Source organism: Phascolarctos cinereus, unplaced genomic scaffold, assembly GCF_003287225.1.
Source record: "Phascolarctos cinereus isolate Bilbo 61053 unplaced genomic scaffold, phaCin_HiC Scaffold_9;HRSCAF=440, whole genome shotgun sequence".
NCBI lineage: Eukaryota > Metazoa > Chordata > Mammalia > Diprotodontia > Phascolarctidae > Phascolarctos > Phascolarctos cinereus.
Window position 1 is genome coordinate 75,154,257 of NW_027556402.1, and position 23,162 is coordinate 75,177,418.

At 35.5% G+C, this 23,162-nt stretch overlaps 1 long non-coding RNA gene across 1 annotated transcript in view; it reads right to left on the bottom strand.

The window, feature by feature from the left end:
- The window catches only part of LOC110215968 (uncharacterized), a 33,121-nt gene extending 26,365 nt beyond the window's left edge, over nt 1–6,756 (bottom strand). The window contains exon 1 of the long non-coding RNA XR_002326657.2: nt 6,607–6,756. This is a non-coding gene — a long non-coding RNA (uncharacterized LOC110215968). The remainder of the gene's footprint in view (nt 1–6,606) is intronic.
- Nucleotides 6,757–23,162: the final 16,406 nt, after the last annotated feature.

Below are 23,162 nucleotides of genomic sequence, written 5' to 3' on the forward strand. Positions count from 1 at the left end.
CTAACGGTCTTGCCCAGGGTCACACTGTTACTAAGTGTCTCAGTTCGATTTGAAATTAGGTTCTCCTGACTCCAAGGCCCTCACTCTATCCATTGTGCTACCTAGCTGCCCAATTACATAATGTTCTTCCTTATTCTTCTTTGTATCTTGAAATGGTTGTGTTTGTGGGTGATTATTAAGTTGATAAAATTTTGAAAGAGAACATGTCATGCATTAATACATCCCATCTCATATTCACCTAAAATGTGACACTATTCTGTTAGCAATGACTTCTCTGAAGTTCTTGATGGAGAGAAATAGTTGTATTGTGATGAAATGGAGACAAGAAAATTCGCTATTTGAGACCAGATTTTTTTTAAGAAAGAGAAAGAAAAATCAATAATAAGTATTCTCTTTGTAAAATAATATACTGAATATACTGAAAATGCAAATCTCAGAAAACCAATAATGAGAATTTTCCAGTTCAGAGAAATGAAAAGTGTTGAATTAGCTAAACCTAAAAAAGGTGGAAGAAATATTAGGATCATTTACAAAAGAGATAATAAAGCAGCTAGAAAGCCCTAAGACTGCAGGCCAATAAAGATTCTGCTAGCAGCAGAATTAGTTTTTGTTTACTTATTCTTTCCAATCAATATCCCAGAGACCAAACAGAGGTGCAAAATGTAATAAAAAGAGAAGATAAAGAAAACTGGAAATAAGCAATAAAAATGATCAAAGTGTGATTTATCTTAAAATTTAGGGCTTTGGGAAAAGATCTCAGAAAGTAACTTCAAGTTAGTCCAACTTTCTGAAGGGTGAAAAGCTGTAAAATGTGTGGAAAGTTCTTCAAAGATTTCTGAATTCTATAAATATAACCCAACTGCTGCCACTTTAAGACTCTTTGGGGTCTTAGAACAACACCACTGACTATATGCCTTCTCATACTTACCCAATGTACCATGCAGAAAGCCTATAGGAGATAATGAGGAATTGAGAGATGATTGACTCCATTGACAGCTAGACTGCATAGGACTTAGGGATCTGCTCCTCTTAGGGACAGAGGTAGAAATGTTGAAATGATTTAAGTTCATATGGACTAACTACATCTCACAGGATGAGGAGACTGAGTCCTAGAGAGGTTAAATGATAGACAAAAGGTCACATAGGTTGGTAGTGGCAGAGGTAGGATTTGAACCCAGATCCTTTGATTCTAAATTCTACCTGTTTTCCATAGCGTAAAGTCGGAAAGACCTGAGTTCAAATTAGGCCTCAGACTCTAGCTGTATGACCTTGGACAAATCACTTAACCTCTGTTTGCCTCAGTTTTCTCATCTGTAAAAAAAAATGGAGATAGCAGTATCTCTAACCTCCCAGTATTATTGTGAGGATTGCGTCAGATAATATTTATAAAGCACTTAGCACGGTGCCTGGCACATAGTAAATATTATATAAAAAGGTATTTTATTATTATTATATTATTATATATTAATATAATATATTAAAATTAATATGTTAATATATATTATTATAAATGTGACGTTTCTTCCAGCTTTAAGTCCTATGATGTTTATTTCAGGTATAAAAAATAGTATTCAATGCCATAAAACTACTCGATAAGAAAGGACATGCTCTTTGAAACACTAGGAAATGAAACAATTGCCCAAATGTTATTCCATCTATTTTCCTATTTAGTTTTAGGCACAGGTATATTGTTCAAGCTTCAGTGCTCATAGTCATCATTTCTTAGGGTGTAATAATATTTGATTATACTCATATGCCACAATCTCTTTAACCATTCCCCAATTAATAGGCACTATTTATTTTCGGTACTCTGATAACACAAAAATGCTATTATGAATTTTTTTGTGTGTATGTATACATGTGACCTTTCCCTCTGTCTTTGATTTCCCTAGGGGTATAGATTTAGTAGTAGTTTCATTGCATTACAATTATAATTTTTCTTGTAATTGCTGGCCCAATTCAGCCATGAACTATTGTATATTGTACAACAGTGTGCTTATCACAGAAGATTTTATGAAAATGATTGTCATTTGAGCTGGCCCTTAAAAAAATAGATCAGATTTTTTTGGTTGTCAGTCAGTAAATAATCATTTATTAAGCACCTACTATATACCAGTCACCATGTTAAGCAATGGAGATACAAAGAAAGGCAAAAAACAAAACAAAGCAAAACAAAAAACCAGTCCCTACTCTCAAGGAGCTCATAATCGACTAGGGAAGACAACAAGTAAATATATACAAACAAGCTATGTGAGATAAATCAGTAATAATTAATAGAGGTAAGGCACTAGAAATAAGATGGTTTGGGAAAGTTTTTCTGTAAAAAGTGAGATTTTATCTAGGACTTGAAGGAAGGCAGGGAAGCCAAGAGAGGGAGCTGAGGAGGAAAAGCATTCCATGTATAGGGACATGCTCAGAGCTGAGAGATGTAGTATCGTATTCAAGGAACAGCAAGGCAAATAGTGTTGCTGGATTGAAAAGTCCATGTTGGGACATGGGGGACACCATCAAATGTAAAAAGATTGGAAAGGTAGAGGAGAAGTGGTGGTGGCTAGGTTATGAAGGACTTTGAATACAAAACAGAGGATTTTATATTTGATCCTTGATACGGAGTCACTGGTGTTTGCTGAGTAGGGGTTGGGGATGAAGGTGGGGATAGTACGATGCTTTAGGAAAATCATTTTGATAGCTGAGAATGATAACTAAGTTGTGAATCTGGAGGACTGGGAAGATGGTATTGCCCTTGACAGCAATAGGCAGGTTTGGAAGAGGGAAGGGTTTGTGGTGAGAGATAATGGTAGAGGTGGAGAAGGGATTTTAGGCATAGAGAATGGCATAATCAAACTACACAGTCAGGAAAAACATAGGCTTATCTAGGCTATTTCAATTACTCCAGTTTGGAGTAACACTATTATGTTCAGTATGTGAAGTGGGATTATCTGAATTATGGCGAGAAAGATAGGTTTGAGCCTGTGGAAGGACTTGAATACCATATTAAGGTGTCTGGACTTGATCTGGTGGCAGTGAGGAGCCACTGAAAACTTGAGCAGGAGAATGATAGTTGTGCGTTAGGGAGTTGTTTGTCCTTTGTTTTCAGAGGACCAGTGACATTGCAGGGTGATGTATTGACTCATGCATGAATTGGATTTAACTGAGGTAGAGTTGCACAAAGCTGTCAGCCTCACTCTCTCTTCTGGAGTCATTGAAGTCCAGTGGCAGGACAAAAGTCAACATGACTGGGGATGGGCCAGGATGCAGTGTATGACATTGGCATCTTTGATGTCTGACCAAGCTCTAAGCACTTCATAGCACCTACTTCAGTGGTCTTCATGGCCATTGGAACAAATTGTTTTTATCCGCGCATTCTCACCAAGGAAAGTCTTCACATACTCAGGGTAAACATCCCCCTAATTCATAGTTGGCTTGAGGTCCATCAGTTACCCTCAACCTGGTTTAGCCTGTTTGTTGAGACAGTGTACTATGCTGTAACTGCTACACATGCTACAGCTTTTTGGAGCTACAGGCGAGAAGTGAGGGCCAAGTGGACACCAAAGGTGGATGAGCAGCCCTGAAAAAGACTCCACAAGCCCTCACACTTCAAGCAGTCCTCCTTGAACACCCCATACACTTCATTAAGGAGTACATAGAATAGACTGGACTGGTTATGAACTAGAGACAAGGAGAACAGTTAGTGGTCTTCTACAAATAGTTTAAACAGTTTCCACTGATGGGCTCATATCATCAAATGGCTACAACTAGGCCCTTAACCAGAAGAGCTTTAATACCAAACAGAAATACTTTCCAATTAGAAGAATAAATGGTAAAGGAGTAGTGAGTGTATGAATATTAAGGCAGATCATTGAATCTATTGCTTTTTCAGGGATTGGAAAGACTTAGAAATTAATTCATGTGGCATTTTCCCACTCTCCTTTTCTTCACTGTTTTCCTACATATTGTTTCCAAAGGTTCCTTTAAAGGGGAGTATAGTTATTAATCTTAAAATATTATAGTGTAACTGTCCTCTACCAGTGGTTTGGGGCTGTTAGGTGGCATATTGCCAGGCCTAGAGTCAGGAAGACTCATCTCCCTGAGGTCAAATCTGGCCTCAGAGAGTTACTAGCTTTGTGACCCTGGGGAAGTCACTTAACCCTGTTTGCCTCAGTTTCCCCATCTATAAAATAAGTTAGGGAAGGAAATGGCAAACCACTCAAGTATTTTTGCCAAGAAAACTTCAAATTGGGCATCAGTCCACCACGCCTGAAATGATCGGACAACAACAGTAACAAACTATTTTCTTTTTCTTGACTAGTGAAAACCTTCTCCTCCTCTTCACCTTGGCATCATTATTGATATTCAGTTCACAGTGTCAGGTAAAGAATGGAGAAGGAGGTGGGATAAATTTAGAGAGCTTCTAAAATAGGAGCAGGTAGTTCTGGTAAGAAAGGATGTATGCTCTTTGATACATGAATGGGTCTTTATATTGTAGTACAAGCATAGGCATAATGCCAAGGCCATATATAAATAACATGGAATTGTGATGTTTGAAAAGTTTGAGAAATATAATTTCTGAGTAATTAATCATTTTATTAATTATGGCTAGCAAATAATAAAAGAATGGTCATTTAGCTGTCTCTTGTAAACCAAAGATGGATCATGGTGGCCTATTGATGCTTACATGCTCTTGGAAGAGTCGGTATTACAGGAGGCAATCAACTGTGAATGGCCAACAACTAATGAGACAACCAATATTATAATGAGAATTGGACCTATTCTAATGAGGGACTGGGAGACTTTGATTATATCATTCTTATTCCCAGATCTCCCCCAGCACCTCTCCCCCCTCTCCCCCAGCAATCTAGACAGAGAATCTACCCCCCCCCACAAGCCTTAGTAGAATATAATGGGCTTTCCCACTTGGGTGGGGTCTGAACAAGATTGAGGAGAAAGTTAATCCAAGTTTATCATCAGCTATGTCTTTCCAGTGCTGAATAACCTCTAAGAGGCTGATTTCTGAATGAGGAAATAGGAAGGGGAAAAACTTTAGTCCTAATTCAATAATTGGTTGCTAATATAAGAGAAATAATCATTCCTCTCAGAATACAGCTCATGATAAATGCCTTGGCATCTGGAATATGTATAGATTTTATAGATGGGAGAAACCTTAGAGATCTTTTGGCCCAACCCTCATTTTACGAATTACAAGATGGAAGATTTTAGACAAGAAATTACTTGCCCAAGGTTATACATGTAGTAAGTAAGCAATGGGTCCAGCATTCAAGTCCAAGACTAGATGGCTGGGAGGTTCTAAGAAACTAAACTGCGAATATAATCACAAGCAAGCCTGATAAGGAAGGAAATGTGGATGAAGAACTTACTGGGGTGGGGGTGGGGGAATGATATTGAAATACACTAATGTAGTCACAGGGAATTTTCTGATGAACTGAAATTGTAAAAAGGCATGTGCAAAATATGGGAACAAAGACACATAATCAGGAAACAATGCAAACTAGTTGCATGAACTTGTAAGCATAGTTTCAGGAAAGGCTAAAGCACCAAATAGGGTGAAGCCTTTGAAAAATGCTAAGGACAATTAAAGGGTTTTCAAAACCATATTCAAGTTATAACAGATATTCTCAAAGCACAGTTATGGCAATGTCATTCCTCTGCTCAATTATACCCAGGGTGGTTTACCTGTTATTATTTATGGAATCAAATAGAAACTTTATTGTTTGCTATTTGGGGCCCTTTATGATCCTTCTTCAACCTCCCTTTCTGATTTATTGTATAATTCTCCTTCGCTATGCACTTCCCTATCTAATCTGGTTTTCTTACTCTTCCTCATAGACAACATTCCATCTCCTGTCTTCCATAGCACATTCCTGGAATTCATTCCTTTTTCTCTTCTGCATTTTAGAATTCCTCACTTCTGTCAAGTTATTAAAAGACACACTGTTTTCCAGAGCTAAGGCCAAGCAAGCTGTGCCCTGAGCTTGGCATAACAACAATACTTCATGGTCACTTTCTGGATGATCTCACCCTCTGGCAAAAATCATATAACTATTGTCTTGCTCTGACCAGCACCAGGTGTTCTCAGAGCTCAGAAAAGCACCAGACAAGATGGACAAGTACCTATGTTCTGGTCATGAAGCCCTGCTATGAATCAAACTTGTCTCATTGTTGTTATTACCCGTCATTGTCAGGGCTACAGCTCACTGCACAGCCGAAAGTATAAGTATTGAGATCTACCCACACTATAGTGGGCTCCCCCACTAGGTGAGTGGTCCCAGGACATGTGTCTTTGGTTGCAAGCTGTTCCTTTCACTTTGAAATTAAACTTCTGTTTGGTTCCTGACTCTCCTGTCTCCAGCCTGCTCTGTTTGGGTCTGGCCATCCACAGGTTAGAGGCTGGTTCAGGCCTGTTGACATTAATTGACATCAGAAATGAGACTGGACATGGAACTGGGCCATTGAATTCTCCAGTACCAGCAGGAATAGACCAGGTGCCATTGGAGATTTATTTCTCCTGAGTCTGGTACCCCCTCATCTGGTGAGCCTCTGCCCTTGTCCCTGCTCCAATCTCTGAGCTCCTGCATTGGTCAAACTTACCATTCTTTGGGAGGAAAATTTCGGGACCTCTCTGGTGATCCAGCTCATCTTGGATCTCTCTGGTCATAATATCCTTTCTTAAACTGCACACCTCTCTTAACTGGCCTCTCTTCATGCCTCTGCTGTTTTTATACTGCATGCCTTGGTAACTGTGTGCTTCTGCCCAACTAGTTAAAATTAGAATTGTAATTGCATGCTTTGTCAAAACTGTTTGTGTCTATTTTTATCTGTCTTGTCATTTTGTCTGTGTTTGTGTCTGTGTAAAATGTCAAATGTCTGTGTCATGTTTGTGTTGCAAACTAGATTCTGTTACCTTGAAAGATTTACAGTGCAACCAGCTAGAAAAACTTATGAGGACTATAGCCAAAGAGTTTAGAACACCAGGAAAGATTAATGAACTTTCATACTTGAAGCAATTGTCCCAGTAAGCAGTGCTAACTCCCACTTTAGGCTTTCCATGGGAGATTAGGTAAAAAGAAAAAAAGTCAGATAATCAAAATTTGTAGAACTGCTGAAAACATCTTAGCAAGTTCTGGAGGGTTTGAAGATTAATCACTAAAGAGTTTGAAAATTTATAATTTTTTAGGATTACAGTGAACTTCTGAGATATTGGGTAATTCCAACTCACTTCTTTCTGAAATATCTTAGTAAGTTTTGGGGTACCACTCTGTAGAATTCATTTTGAGAAAAAAATAAGGATTACATTTTTATAAAAGCCTTAAATGTAAATTGCAAGATTAATAGCTTCATTGTTCTAGGGCAATAAAGGAAGACAGCTAATTTGGAAGTAATCCCAGAGTGAAGAAAGAAATAAACATAGGTAAATGGTTTGTACCTTATAGCAACCTCTTGTTAACCCTTTCTTGACATGTCTAATCAAGAAAAAAGAATGTTTAAGCCAAAGATTTCTTTTTTTTAAAAAATTTTTTTTTCCACATGCTTTTGAGTTGAAAATTTTTTCTCCCTTTTTCTCCCCCCCACCCTCCCCTAGACGGCGCACAATCTGACATAGGCTTTACATTTACATGCCCATTAAACATATTTTCACATTAGTGAAGCTATAAGTAAAAATTAAAACCAATAGGAGGAACCATCAGAAAGATGAAACAAAACTCAACTGAAGGTAAAAATAAGTGAGAGCGATTCGACTTCCATAGTTCTTTCTTTGGATGTGGACAGCATTTTCCATCCTGAGGCCTCCGGAGATGTCTTAGATCCTTGTAATGCTGAGAAGAGTTCAGTTTAACATTTTTAGTCATTGCATAATGTGGCTGCTAGTCCTCTTGGTTCTGCTCACTTCACTCAGCATCAGACCATATAAGTCTTCCCAGGTTTTTCTGAAGTCAGCCTGGTCATCATTTCTTATAGAACAATAGTATTCCATTACATTCATATACCACAACTTGCTCAGCCATTCCCAATTGATGGGCATCCTCTCAATTTCCAATTCTTTGCCACCACAAAAAGAGCTGCTATGAATATTTTTGTACATGTGGGTCCTTTTCCCATTTGTTTGATCTCTTTGGGATATAGCCCTAGAAGTGCTATTGCTGGATCAAAGGGTATGCACATTTTTGTAGCCCTTTGGGCATAGTTCCAAATTGTTCTCCAAAATGGTTGGATCATTTCACAACTCCACCAACAATGTATTAGTGTTCCAATTTTCCCACATCCTCTCCAACATTTATCATTTTCTTGTTTTGTCATGTTGGCCAATCTGATAGATGTGATGTGGTACCTCATAGTTGTTTTGATTTGCATTTCTCTAATCAATAATGATTTAGAGCATTTTTTCATATGACTATAGATGGCTTTAATGTCTTCATCTGAGAACTGCTGTTCAATTCCTTTAGCCATTTATCAATTGGGGAATGGCTTGTGTTCTTATAAATTTGTCTTAATTCTCTATATATTTTAGAAATGAGGCCTTTATCAGAAGACTGGTTGTAAAAATTCTTTCCCAATTTTCTACCTTCCTTCTAATCTTAGTTGCATTGGCTTTGTTTGTGCAAAAACTTTTCAATTTAATGTAATCAAAATTATCCATTTTGCTTTTCATAATGTTCTCTATCTCCTGTTTGGTCATGAATTCTTCTGTTCTCCATAGATCTGATAGGTAAACTATTCCTTGTTCTCCCAGTTTACTTATGGTATCAGCCTTTATATCTAAGTCCTGAACCCATTTTGACTTTATTTTGGTATATGGTGTGAGATTTGGGTCTATGCCTAGTTTCTGCCATACTCTTTTCCAGTTTTCCCAGCAGTTTTTTTCAAAGAGTGGTTCTTATCCCAGAAGCTGGGGTCTTTGGGTTTATCAAATAATAGATTACTATAGTCATTGACTACTGTATCTTGCATATTTAACCTATTCCACTGATCCACCTCCCTATTTCTTAGCCAGTACCAACCCAGTTTTGATGACTGCTGCTTTATAATACAGTTTAAGATCTGGAATTGCTAGGCCACCTTCCCCTGCATTTCTTTTCATTATTTCCTTTGATATTCTGGGCCTTTTGTTTTTCCAAATGAATCTTGTTATTATTTTTTCTAACTCTATAAAATAATTTCTTGGTAGTTTGATTGGTATGGCACTGAATAAGTAAATTAGCTTAAGTAGGATTGTCATTTTTATTATATTAGCTCGGCCTACCCATGAGCAACTGATGTTTTTCCAATTATTTAGATCTGATTTTATTTGTGTGAAAAGTGTTTTGTAATTGTGTTCCTAGAGTTCCTGGGTTTGTTTCAGGAGGTAGACTCCAAAAATATTTTATAATGTCTATAGTAAGTTTAAATGGGATTTCTCTTTCTATCTCTTGCTGTTGGGCTTTGTTGGTAATATATAGAAATGCTGACAAAGATTTCTTTTTGTCAGAGACCCTCTTCCCCTCCCTATTAATTCCTCTCATCTCAAATCAGATTCCCAAATGCAAGTGCTGAAAAAAAAGTGCTGGAAAAATATAGTGAAACTTGAATTGCATTCCAGTTGCAGAAATGTATTAGTTGTGTAATCTTATGCAAATTATCTTATCTCTGTTTGCCCCAGTTTCATGATCTGTAAAGAGAAAAAAATAATTATGGCACCCACCTCCAAGAGCTGTTGTGAGAACAAAATAATATAATTACTGAAAAGTGCTTAACACAGTGACTGGCATATGCTAAGCACTACATTATTATTATTTCTTTAATTTAATGTAATTGTTCCATAACTGATAACTTTAAAATGGTTTTAAAATGCCAAACATAATAAGATTAATGATTTTTATATGGGGTAATTTGGAAATGTAGTTGATGTTATCTGAAGTTTTGTTTCATATTTTAAATACATGATATTGTTTGTGTTTATTGTATTTATAAATTCTCTTATATTGTGAAATTTGAGAGACCATTGTAACAGAAATGTTGTTAGTCAAAACAACTTTTTAATTTGGGTGCTGTTACATATGAATTAGGCTTTTAAAAAGGATGTGATAATAAATAAATATTTGAAAATTGTTAAATATTTAATGAGGCATATTTTGTTGTAAAGCAGACAATATAATAATAATAATTATAAGTTAAGTATAATAGCAAATGATCATTTGAAAGTTTTGGCTATTATGAAAGTATATATGGTGGTTTAAAGATGTAGTTTCAACACATCAATGGTGAGTCAACTATCAGGGATTTGCTGTATGTCTGAAGCCCCAGAATATGGGTAGTTTTAATTTATAAGTAAAGGATAAATGAAATGTTAACTGTTAGGGAAATATCAGGAAAGATATTCAAGCCCTGCTATTTAAGTTAAAACTTGCTGGGACTGTAATTTTCTATTTTTTTTAGCTATGATTACAGTTGTCTGAATTGTCATGAAGTCAATAGTAGAAAATGACATGTGCTGCACTCTGGGAACTGGTAAAGGTGGATGTGCCTGGGAAAAGTTTTGCGGAAAACTTTGGCATGGCCCAACATAGGATCCTCATGACTTTATTTCCCCATTGTGATATTACCTTTCTGAAAAAGAAATTTCCCCACCTGGTTAATCCTGTGACTACATGACTGGCTGTCAGATATGACTCATGACTGGAACTGAACAGAGCTAAGGGAGTTTTTTCCTCTGTTGTGATATATAACATTGTTATAACTTTGTTCCTCTTTTTTCCTTTTATAGCAAATTTTTATAATCAAGAAGTTTTATTAAGTACTGTACTAAATATATTAAATAATAGATTGATACTGGAACATCTCTAAGTTACTATAATAAAATGCAAAGAAGAACATTTTACAATTTTAACCTGTATTTGTGATCAAATAATAATAATATAGGAATGATATCCTCCTAAGGGGGAAATGATTAGATGTAATAAGATGACAAAGGTATAATGTAACAAGTTTTCTAAATAAATGGAATAGTAAATTTGGAGAAGAGCAGCAGAGTTAAATTGTTTTCTCTAGGAAGTATATAGAGATATATATGATTGGCTTTCAAAATTTGTCTATCATGGAAATTCAGGCTTTGAGAATGTTTTAGTAATAAATTCTCAAAATTGGATTAAGGATTTTATACATAAGTTGTGTTGATAATGGTAAAAAGAAATGAAATTATTTTCCCATTTTTAAGGGATTTGATCATCTTAGAGGGCAGAAGAGTTCATTTTGCAGCTGGACTCTAGTAAATTTTTAAAAGATTCTTGTATCAGATACAATATTCAGGTAAGGATAGAAACAGCAAACGGTATATAAACTGAAAGCCTCTGAAGTTTTGAGATTGAAGAACCAGATTTAAGTGATCATATTGAATTATATTAAGTTAGAATTATCTAAGAACCTCTAGATTTGGAACCAAAGAAGGAAAACTCCCTTTAAAGCTGTCCCGAGAATAAAGCCTGTTGTCCATGAAAAGATATCTAAGGACCAGATAATTACCTGAGATGTCTGGAACTCAAAATGTGCTAATTAAATGGATATTGAGAATGGATTACTAGGATACAAGAACACTTGATGTTAGTTAACATTGGTGATAATTATTATACTGCTTTGCATGGTTTATGTTTAAGTTTTCTTGGTTACCTTGGTGACATGTAAATCTCTTTTCTCAAAACTAGTCCACTGTGAGCCCTCTAAGTAGTTTGACTTGTATTTGACAATGTAATTATGGGAATTTTGAGAAAACTTTATTGCATTGTTTGAACTTAGCCCTACATGGCTGGGAAACTGGGCCATCTCTACGTGCTGTTTAGAGATCCTTAACCAAGGGCCTATGTTATGCTGACCAGAAACTCAGATCCAAAGATCGATACAAAGAGTTTTCTCACAATTTTCAACCCACGTATCTTCTAAGGGCCCCTACCAGGTCCTTCTGCCTACTCCCACAGCCGTCAAACTTGTGGGTGTGTACTCCTGGATCACCTGAAGAAAGCCTCTGCTCCTGAGTGGATTGCAGAACCCTCTGGGGAACTTAAGGTTCATCTAGTATAGACCCAGAAGCAGCCAGCATCCAGGCGAGACAACTGTCCCAAGATTCTGGATGAGAGCTAAGTATACTATCTTAATTTTTTTTTTTTTGTTGTATGCCCAACCACCAAGGCTGTGATTTAAGTGTATGTTGGCATTTTCTCCCTCTACATCCGTGGTCCCCCTCTCTTTTCTGATTGCAAGAAAACAATGGCTAGCAATGATGCCTGGGACACACTTCCTGGTAGGTCCCATCGAGGAACTAACCCCACAGGGCAACATCTCCTCCTGGCCCAGATGGCCTCTCATGGTATCTTGGCTTATACATACCTCTCTTTTATTGGCTAGAGGGTAGGGATTCTTTTAGACCCCTCCCTTTGGGCAAAAGGGGAAAATATTAAGATATTTGGAGACACTCTGTTTTCCAGAGCTAAGGCCCAACAAATAAATGGGCTGTGTCCTGAGCTTGGCATAACAACAATCCTTTGTACTCACCCTCTGGATGATCTCACCCTCTGGCAAAATCACGTATTTCTTGTCTTGCTTTGACCAGCGCTAGGTGTTCCTGATTTTGGACAAGCACTGGACAATGTCAGACAAGCAGCCACGAAATTCTGCTGTGAATCAAATTTGTCTCATTGTTACTGTTTCCCCTCATTGTTAGGGCTATAGCTCACTGCATAGCCAAAATTATAAGTATTGAGATTTGCCTACACTAAGGAGGGTTCATCTATTAGAGGAGGGGCCCCAGCACACGTGTCCTTGGTGGCAAGCCATTTCCCTCACTTTGAAATTAAACTTCTGTTTGATTCCTGACTCGCCTGTCTCTAGCCTGCTCTGGCTCTGGCCATCCACAAGTTAGAGGCTGGTTTGGTCCAGGTGACACTTTCTTCAAAGTTCATTTCAAGTGATATCCCCTACATGAAGCATCTTGTTATTATCTTCTCCCATCCTAAGTTGAGTCATCCAAAATTATTTCGTATATATTTTTATGAGCACATATTTCCTCTCTCTGATAAAAGGTAAGCTTCTTGAGAGAAAGGGACAGTTGCTTCATTATTGTCTTTATATTTCCAGCACTTAGTATTGGAATACAGGAGGCTTTGAGGTTAATAAAGCACCTTCTTCCCAACATTGTTAAATAGGAAATGTAATATTAGTAAGCCTATTTTGCACATGAGGAAAGTGAGGCTTTGAGAAGTTAAATGAGTTGCTCACTATAGGAAATGTCACTAAACAAGTCAGATTTTTTTTTTCACTATGCTAAACTTCCTTGGTAAAACCACAGAAGTAATATAGGGTTCTGTCTCTTACTGAAGAATTGTATGGGAAAGCTAAAGAAAGTCCCATTTAAGCTATGGCTGCAGTCAAGATTCAAGTGTGAAGTAGCTTCTTTAAAATCATCACTGTCCAAAAGTGTAATAGGATCATCTGGATTCTCCATTAGAGGTTTTCTAGCGGAGGCTGAGTGGACACTTTAAGAGATAGTAAAGAAGGGATTCTTGCTCAGGTAATGACTGTTATTAGATGCCCACTGAAATAATTTTCAGCTTTTACATTCTCTGACTTTGTGATTTTGGGGAGGAGTAGATGGAGGGTTGCTCAGGAAGAGTTCATAGATTTTATGGAAACCAACTGTAAAGAGTCATATATATCGCAGAATACACCCTCAAAGATATCGACAATTCATTCAAATGCACGATTCTGTTCATATATAGTCACTGAAAAGTTTTCTTCCTGGAAAGATGACGTTTACTCTGCAAACAATGCAAAATTAGATTGTCACTGTAAAAAACAAATCCACAATTAACTTTGTCATCTCTACGCTCATGGTTACAAAATTAAAAATATGATTATATAAATAAAATTAAAATGGGAAGATAAATGATTAAAATGTCAAATTTATTGTGGTACAATTAAATTTAATATGATAATTGCTTGACCTGTAAATACATTGTACGCAGATTAACTGCACAGATCAAAGTTCCTTATTATCATATAAATTGGCTAACAAAAATTACTTATTCTTCATCAAAATTGGGTGAATTGAAAATTCAAGATGTGCTGTGTAATATGTTGCATCATTTTTTTTATCACCTAAGAAGTTATATTAATTCTATTACAGCTTGAATATAATTTTATTTTTCTAGAATTCTTTTAAGATAATAGGCTTTAGAAAAATTAATTATTGGAGGAATCTGTACATAGTTAAATTATGGAAGCTCATAATTTATAAAACATATTCACAAACACCTACACAATATCAGCAAAGAACATCTTAATTGATGCTATATGGAAGGGCCTGTACCAGAGTTTCTGAAGTAAAATAAGGAGACTCATAGAATTTTAGATCGAGAGGGGACATCAGAGGGCAACTCTTGGTTGGAGGATAAGTTCAGAAAATAGTAAAATCACGGAACTGGAAAAAACTGCAGAATCCATTTAGTCTAACTAAACAGCAGCCCCTTCTGTGTCATCTGGGGTAAGGAAGTAAGGCATGAGGAAGACCTGAGTTCAAATCCAGTTCAGACTATCTACTTGTGTGACCTTGGGGAAGTAATTTAACCTGTCTCAGTTTTTTCAATTGTATAATGGGGATAATAATAAAAACTACCTCCCAGGGTTTTTGCAAGGATAAAAAAAATTATCGCCATTATCATCATCATCATTACTATCGTCAAGGGGTCATCCAGTCTAAACTTAATGATTAGGGGTAAACCATGTCCTCCTTTTTGAACAGTTCTAATTGTTAGGGAGTTTCCCTCCCACTGAGCTTAGATCTCTCTCTGCAACTTCTGCACATTATTTCTAGCCCTGCCTTCCAGAGTAAAGCAGATCGAGTCTAATCCATTTTCCACCAGACAGCCCACAACATACTTGAAGACAACTACCCTGCTTCCTTTTGTCCAGGACAAATACCCTCAGTTTCTTTTCAAATGATCATTTATAGTCTATGATTATTCTTTTGGAAATTGTTGTTGTTCAGCTGTTTTTCAGTCTTGTCCAACTCTTTGTGACCCCATTTGGGGTTTTCTTGGCAGAGATACTGGAGTAGTTTGCCATTCCTTCTCCAGATCATTTTATAGATGAGGAACTGAGGCAAATAGAGTTAAGTGACTTGCCCAGGATCACGCAGTTAGTAATATCTGAGGCCAGATTTGAACTCTGGAAGATGAGTCTTCCTAACTCTAGGCCCAGCACTCTATCCACTGCACCACCTAGCTGCCTTCTATTGAAAATAGTTTGTTCAAACACTTTGAACACTCATCTGTTGGGGAATGGCTATAGCTGTTACTGTTATATATTTGTGTCAATTTCCTTTGTATTTTGGCTATCAGATTTTTATCATTGATATTCATATGCAAAAATTTTCCACTTAAGTATTTCTCTCATTCTAGTCTCGTTGATAGTGTTCATGCAGAAACTTTAAAATTTTGCTCAATTGAAATTGCCCTTTTTCTTTTTTTAGTCTTTTGGGAACTTCTCTATGCTTTCTTGGTTTTGAATTGTTCTGCTAGTCATACTTATGAAAGTTCTTAATTCCATTTTCCTTTAATTTTTCTACAATTTGACCTTATATTCAGGTTGATATCTTTTTTTTTTAAACTAAAGTGGTATATGGTATAAGTTGTTTATCTAAAACTAATTTCTGCCAAATTTCATTTTAGTTTCTCCAGCAGGGCATCTTTCTTACAGTAATTTATATTCTTGTGTTTATCAAATACTGAATTTTTGTTCTTAATGGGATATGTTTTCTCTTCCTTAGTGTGCGTGTTTATACATTTTAAACAAGTACCAAACATAGTTCGAGGTTTAGAAATGTTATTAAGCCTTCATTCGTACTTTTTATCCTCTTTCTTTTGAAAACACCTATTGGTGTTTTGGATGAATTTTGTTACTTTGTCTAGTTCTATAAAATATCACTGTGATAAGTCAATAAATCAATTTAGGTAATATCATCATTTACATTATATTGGCATGGCCCACTCTTGATCACTGCATATCTCTTCAATTATTTAAGCCTTCCTTACCTTCCTAGGTTAACTCTGATAAATTTAATACCTTTTGTAAGTTATTTTGAATGGAATTTTTCTTTTTCCTGTTTATTTCTTTTGTGTAGCATTATATGGAAATTTAGTACTATAATAGTACCACAACTAACATAGTATTATATGGAATTTTTCTTTTTCTTGTTTATTTCTTTTTTGTAGTACTACATGGAAATACTGATAATTTCATGGATTTAATTTATATTCTAATAATTTACTGATGCCATTGATTACCTCAATTCCTTCACTGGTTTTCTGGGGTTTTTCTAAGTATATCACCATGCCACCAGAAAATATAGATAATTGTGTCTCATTTTTGCTAATTTTTAGAAATTTAATTTTGTGATTTTTCTCATATTGCTATAGCTAGAATTTCTAGATCTCTTTCAAATAATGGTGTGGTAAAGGAACATCTTACTTCAACTTTGTTTATACTAGAAAATTTTTGCCGTATCTCCACTGGAGGAAAAAGTTAGCTCTTCATTTTGTATTTATACTATTGATCATACTAATGAAAAGCCTTTCAATGCTTTTTAGAATTTTAAAACTAAATGAATGTGCTTTTTTTTTGGTCAAATGCTTTCCTTGCATCTATTGAAATAATCATATAATTTTTGTCCTTTATATAGTTAATTATGACAATTGTTTTCCTGATGGTGAACCATCCTTGTATCTCTGTTGTAAATCCAATTTGATCTTAATAAAATAATTTTTATTTTTCCTTGCAAGGATTTTATTTAGAATTTTTGCATCAATATTCCTCAATGAACTTGGTCTGTATTTTCTTTCTTTTGTTTGCCTCTCTTTTGTTTAGGTGTCAGGATCATCTACCTCATTAAAGGAGTTTCATAGAATGTTTCCAATTTTGAGAATAATTTTTGTAGAACAGGTATTATTTTTTCACCTCTTTAGCTGTTCATTTGTAGTTTGATTAGCATTTTCTGAGCCTGGATTAATTAAGATTTATATTTCTTGTTTTGTTAACTGGGGTGTTTTGTATCTTTGTAGATTCTCATCTATTTCTCTTAAATTCTTTTTAAGCAATAATTGTGCATAATAATTTCTGATAATTGTTTTTATTTCCTCTATTCATTTGAGTAATTTGATTTTCTCCCTTTGAACAAACTGACTCAGTTTTTCCTTTATCAGTTGTCTTTATTTTCAAGTTATTCTTTTTTCTCTTTCAGAATTTCTTCTTTTGTATTTGTTTCTGAATTATTACTTGAAAGACCTTTTCTTAACGAAGCTTTTTTTTTTTAGGCAATTGGGGTTAAGTGACTTGCCCAGGGTCACACAGCTAGTAAGTGTCAAGTGTTTGGTCTGAGGTCTGATTTGAACTCAGTGCTGTATCCACTGCGCCTCCTAGCTGCCCCTATACCACCTCTTAGTAAATACAATTTCCTTGTCCCAGTGGCCACAAAGTATCTTTTTCAAACTCTTCAAATTCTTTCAGGAATTGAAGTCAAACTTACACTTCTATAGCTTACATATTCTACCCAATTCACATTAAAAACAACAACAACAACAACACCATAACTTATTTCTTTCTTCATTCCGTTGACAAGAGTACTAAACGTAGAGTTAAGAAAACTTATGTCTGAATCAAGTGTCAGACACCAGGTAGGTGACCCAGATCTGAAAACTGAAGACAGTAATAACACCAATCTCACAGCATTGTGTGATCACTGACAGTGACTTGGCATTTGGGTCCTAAAGTTCTTTTAGTACATTGAAGTGTGGCCCATCTGAGCATGGCATTTTGACTTCATTGAGGAAAGGTAGGTATTATCTTACCATATTGGCTCTCAATTCTTTATTTGCCTTGTTAATATCCTGCCAGTCAAAAGTTCATTCTCCATGATATAGAAAACACATACAAAAAATATAATTCATTAGTTTTGCATTCCCTTCATCTTTTCTTAATCCTTTTCCCATACTCCCTAAGTTGTTGTATAATCTCTTTTTTTGATCCTTCCTATTCCACTATTATAGTTGAAAATGCCCTTTTTATTCTTAGCATTCATACCAGCATCAACTCATTCTGAACTTTATTGTGTCTGCCACTATTGTTGTAGGACTGACACTTTCATTTCATTCAGAGCTTATGCTCTGAATTCTATCTTTTGCACATCTTTCAAAAATACAAGTTGTTTGGGGCAGCTAGGTGGCACAGTGGACAACCGGCCCTGAAGTCAGGAGGACCTGAGTTCAAATCTGGCCTCAGACCAAACACTTCACACTTACTAGCTGTGTGACCCTGGGCAAGTCCCTTAACCCCAATTGCCTAAAAAAAAAAATTTAAAAAATTAAAAAATAAACCAAAAAACCCCCACAAAAATACAAATTGTTTGATGTGTTTGCTTAAGCATATAGTTTAGATAGTTCCCTCTTTCATGGGAATTATTTGTGTTTTATCTCTACAACATTGCTAGTGAATGTTCCCATCCCCATGATTTTCCGATAGAATTTTTTATTATGGTAACCTGCCTATCCATTTTTCTGTGATCTTTGAAACTTGCTGTACCCAGTTGTAGGGCTGTGTAAAACTATATCTAACTTTCTTTACCACTTTCATGCATGCTAAGGTGGATTGGCTACTTCCTTTTAAGGTTTCCATGATGTCCACTTCAGCATGCATTTTTCTCTTATTGATTAGAATCAGGTTCAGAAAAGCATCTCTCCTTATTCCTCTACCTTTTGATGAATGAATTTATCATTAAGGCAAGTCAAAAATTTATCATCTACTCTGCTTTTGGCAGAAATAGAACTCTAGCACATGCTTGTGCAGATGAAGTTCCCCATCACTACTGGAACTAAGTCTCTCTCATCCTGTATATGTAGAGTTTATTTTTTAAACCTAAATGTAAGACTTTACATTTGTCCTTATTAAATTTTATTTTATTCATTTTGCCCCATTACTAAAGTTGGTTGGATTCTTCTTGGATCACAGTTCTTTCATTCTGCATATTAGCTGTCTTTCTAATCTTTGCATCACTTGCCTTATGCAAGTGATTAATTTAAATTTTGGATAGAAAAAGGCCTAAGGAATGAGGCCTGCAATGCACTATTGAAAACCATGTCCCACACTGACACCAACACATTAATCAGTAATTTTGGAGTATGGCCACTCAGTTCTGAATGCACATATCTTTATTCTCATCCTTGGTATTTCTCTATATCTTGTCAAAGAAGATACTAATTCAATTTGACAAGCATTTTCTATATAGATAAATAATTATGCTAGGCACTAGGGCTACCAGAACAAAAATGCAATATTCCCTGTCCTCAAGAAACTTACATTTTGCTGGGGCAGTGTAATAGTTACACAGATAAAAACAAATCTAAGTATTTCTTGTTTTTTATTTACAAATTCTAGCTCATAACATTGTTTGAACTTTACTCTCATCAGATTTGGCTCAAGAAGGGAATAACATAATTAGTTGGGTACTAATATTGATAGACTTAACCCTTCTCAGCAATACAAGGATCTCCCAAGGCCTCATGATGGAAAATGCTATCCGCATCCAGAGAAAGAACTATGTAGTTTGAATGCAGATTGAAGCATACTATTTGCTATTTTTTTCTTCTGTTATGTTTTGTTTCCTCTTTCTGGTGGTTCCTCCTAATAGTTCTAATTCTTACTTACAATATCACAAATATGAAAATATGTTTAATAGGAATGTATATGTATAGCCTATATCAGATTGTGTGCCATTTTGGGGAAGGAGGTGGAGAGGGAGGGGGAGAAAAATTTAAAACTCAAAGGCTTATGGAAGTGATTGTTGATAAATCAAAATAAATTAATTAAAAAATAAATTTCCATTTAAAGAAAATTTACATAATAAATACTGCACATTTTTAAAAAAAACAACAACAACAAATTCTAGCTCATAGTCATTAATCATATCTGCTGTGTAGGACACAATTAGTTCAGGTCCTGGTGACTTTAACTCGCTAAGTACAGGTATATCCTTTCTTATCAGTTCCTTACTTAACTTGAGTGTTTTTTTTTAGATAATTGGGGTTAAATGAGTTGCCCAGGGTCATGCAGCTAGTTTATCTTGAGTTTTAATTGTTTCTTAATAATTTTTTCTATCCAACTCAGTCTGAACACTAATATATATTAAAGAAAGAAAATGAGAATCAAAATAATGTACACCAAGTAGTCTTGCTAATTATCTTTCCTTTTACCTCAAATAGAAACGGTGGCTCTATTTCTTCCTTTTTCTTGTCTTTGCCCACTAGCACTTTAAAGCCACTTTCTTATTGTCCTCGGCATTCTTCTCAAACCTTGGTGTACTTCTAGACCTCAGTCTCTGGGACAGTTCTTACAGAGTCTTATTATTTCTTTAATATTCATCTTCTGTTTCATGATCTCTCTTCCATAATTTGTACATTTTTTCTTTAAATCTAAATTCATTGTTGGCACCTCCTACACTATGACATTGCTATCTTTATAGATCTCCTTGTTTATAGATTGCTACAGATCTCTTAGAATCATGTTGTCAAAATTTTGGTTTTGCGCTACCTGAGCCAATTTCCCTTTTAGCAGTCAGCCATAAGGAAAATGCTAATTTCAACCCAATCACCCAAAAAATCTTGGATATTTGCCATGGTATTTCCATAAGTTTCCTCTTTATCACAAACTCTAGGTTGAATAATCCAATGTTATTTCTTTTCTGATAGATCAAGATCTATCCTTTTTGGAAAAAGTACAACTTTTATATGACTTAAGTGGATCAGGGATTCTTATCCTTCTTTTCCCCTCTGTGTCATATTTGTCCATCCACATATTCCTTGTACTGGTAGAGATGTCTCTCTGCTTTCTTCAATATGATGTCCATTCTATTTTTTTTTCTTTAAAGTTAGCCCTTTGGGAATTTATTTTTCTTTTGACTCATGTGACTCTAATGATATCTTCTTCTTCAAAGAAGGATGCTATACCAAAGTGGATGATCCCTATGTTGGTTAGTAATTTGAGAAACAGAAAGAGATGCCTTCCCAATAGCATATACTAAAAGCTATTTGTTGAATTGATTTGTACCTATTGATATGCAGAATAAATTAGCATGTATATGTATATTTAAGAATCAAGATCTATCCCGACTCCCCACAAGAGGATGTATTTTATAACTGAAGTATCTTTACAAGAAAAGAAGAGTTTTATGACAAATATAATTCTTTTTCCAGTACTTTGAAGGTTCATCATTCCATTAATGTGGAGCTCCCTTCAATCACGAATATCCTAAGCCCATTATGCTTTGGTATGGGTCTTCATAAGTTGTGATGGGTGAAAAATGCATCACTTAGTATTTAATTTAATACTGAGAATATCCAAACTTAGATAGACTGGTCCTCAGATGACTGATGTAGAATTAACTGCCAAGACCCTCTTTTAAAGTTCTATTTGAGCAGTGCAATGGTATCTTAATTTGGATTCTCTATCTCAATTTTATCTCTGTTCCAAACATCATGTGGTAGCTGTCAAAGTGATTTTCCAAAAGCACAGATCTGACCATTGTCACTCTCATACTCAATAAACTCAGGTGGCTCCTGATTACCTATAGGATCAAATATAAATTCCTTTGTTTGACATTTCTGTAAGAAACCTCTTCTGATCCCCTCAGATGTTACTGCCTTCTACCCCAAATTAGCCTGTATCTTTTTTATAGATGTGTAAGTTTTGTTTATGTGTTTAAATTGTATGTGTAAATGTTGTTTCCCCCCAGAGAGATTCCAAGCTCCTCAAAAGGAGGGATTGTTTCACTTATACCTTGGTATCCTCAGTGCCTGGCAAAAGTAGGTACTTTGTAAGTATTTGTTGATTATTTGTATAATAAGACTTGCAAGAGGCCTTTGAGTCATTTCCATACCACAGGCATCAGATGATGACTTGAGGGGAAATCATAGCAAATGTCATGACTGGAATTAAAATTTGTCATGGAGATAGTCTTAAATTCTGCTCTACAATGTTTCTATTTTTTTAAATCTTGGTTTTATTTCCAATAAACCTTTTTTTACATTGAGCTAGGAGCTTTTCATGCATTCTTAAACACAAACAAAATTGAATCTGGGCAACATCACTATAAAGGCACCAGCAAAAACCTTCTACTCACATAACCCTACTCACTATAGATCACATTTCACAGAGCACCAGTTACCATGAAATCTGATTAATTTAATTTTATTTTTTAATGATTCATCTGTCATAGAAAGCAAGTCACTCAGATAATAACTTTTAGTATAATTTTCTTATCGACAATAAAATGAAGTCATTAGGGATCTACACACCCATCCTGAATAACAATTAAAAACCCAATTTCCTTTGCTAGGCTGGTCTTAAATAGAACCCTTGCACTTAATCACTGTAAGAACAGCTCCTTCTTATTAATTAAACCTAGATTTTTGTGCTGTTGAAACCACCACAATAGAATCAGCTTTAGTTATTTTTTTGTTTTGTTTTGCAAAGCTAAGAAAACTGCTGCAATGCTTCTACACAGCGTACATATCACATTAAAATGTTCATTGTGCTTTGTGAACAGAAACAAGAATTTTCAGGCATTAGCAATGATGTCTGTGGGAGTTTTTGGCACTCAAATAAATGAATCTGGGGGCTAGGGGCATGCGGGCAGTAAACAAGGAAAATATTTATCTTAAGACAGGGCCGGATGTTAACTAGGTACATTAATCAAGTTGTGATACAGTGCTCTGCAAAGTCAGCCATAATAAGTGTTTTTCATGACTCTTCTACTTTTAAATACAATAATGATAACAGCTCACATTTTGGCTTTACTTTATGAAGCCTTTTACACACCTTGTTTCAATTGATCCTCACTGTAACCCTCTGACAAAGATAGTACAAGTATGATTTCTACCGTATTACAGAGAAAACTAAAAGGGAGTGAGTGGTAAGATTCATTAAAAATACTTTAAAAATGCAAGAAATAGGTAATATGTAATTTCTTGGACTCATAGGCTTGAAGTTAGAAAAGATGTAGACCTCACCTACCCCATATCCCTTAATTTTACAAATAGAGAAACCAAGGCTTTAAGGGTAACTCTCCTAAGGATACA